We start from the raw sequence: 1,193 nt of genomic DNA on the forward strand, positions 1-1,193 counted from the left end.
TCTGACCGATTACCTATCTACACTAACTACCTGTTTTTAATAACATCACTCATTAATATTCAATTTTGTTTTATACCCTTATTCTGCTTGACTATTGGTTAAATATAATTCATCATTTTTATATGTTTGTCCATTAAAGAAATATAATAATGTCAGTGCAAAACGATAAATGTTGGTGTTTACCTTTTTAGCTGATTGAAAGTGCACAACAATAAGGGTTGTACAATTTTGAACTATTTATTCAAAGAAATCTCTCCTGTCCCTGCCTGAGAGGCTAAGCTCCTTTTGATAGTAACAATATTATAAACTCCAACATTAAAAAAATACAGGAGCTGCATAATGATTATATAGGCTGTCCCTAAACTAAAGTTGTATCATAGTATGATTTTTAAGCCAGACAAGACTAACTCTCAGGTGCCTTTTTCCTTTTTAATGGGTTTTGAATAATTTACATATTCTTTACTCATTAAGATCTCATAATTTGGGAATTTGACCTTTAACTGGAATGCAGGTATTCCAATTTTTATCTGCCTCCCCTTACAGATTCTAAGTTTGTTCTTATCACATTACTGTAGTCTGTTCATTGTAAAGACCAGTTTAAAACAAGCTTGGATTAAAAGTGTTCTGTTGGTATAACTTTCCGTTCCATCTGTGAAACCACATCCTCAGCACTTGTGGTCAGCGATGCCAAGCTACCAGACTACCAGGTCAGGAAACGGAGAGTCAGATGCTTCAGGGCTTGAAATCCCCCAACTCACAAAGTTCCCCTCCCTTAGGGACAAAGACTCTTCCACACCGCCTTTCATCACGACAGAGATATTTAGTGCTTTCTCATAGTGCGGTTACATTAGGCATAAGATGATTGGTTTGTAGATATTAAGTTGCTTATGTGTGATTGGCAGGCAGGCTCTACCTGAACCCTATAACAGCTGTATGCATTCCAAAAATAAACGAGCTTGCCTGGAGGTCGACTGAAGTTGTCACCTGCCAGCTCTCACCAGCTCCCATTGTCAGTGTGTTGACTCCATGTCTCTACCCCCTGTGATTGAGGTAGTGGAGTGACCATCGACCACACCAGTGACTAAGAACACATACAGTGTTTGTGTGTTGTTATCTGATGTTTAAAATCTCATTTACCTGGACTATCAACTTACTATTGCTTTTTTTTACTACAGAAATACAGAACTCTCCAG

The sequence above is a fragment of the Marmota marmota genome, unplaced genomic scaffold (assembly GCF_001458135.2).
Source record: "Marmota marmota marmota unplaced genomic scaffold, marMar, whole genome shotgun sequence".
NCBI classification, from domain to species: Eukaryota; Metazoa; Chordata; class Mammalia; order Rodentia; family Sciuridae; genus Marmota; species Marmota marmota.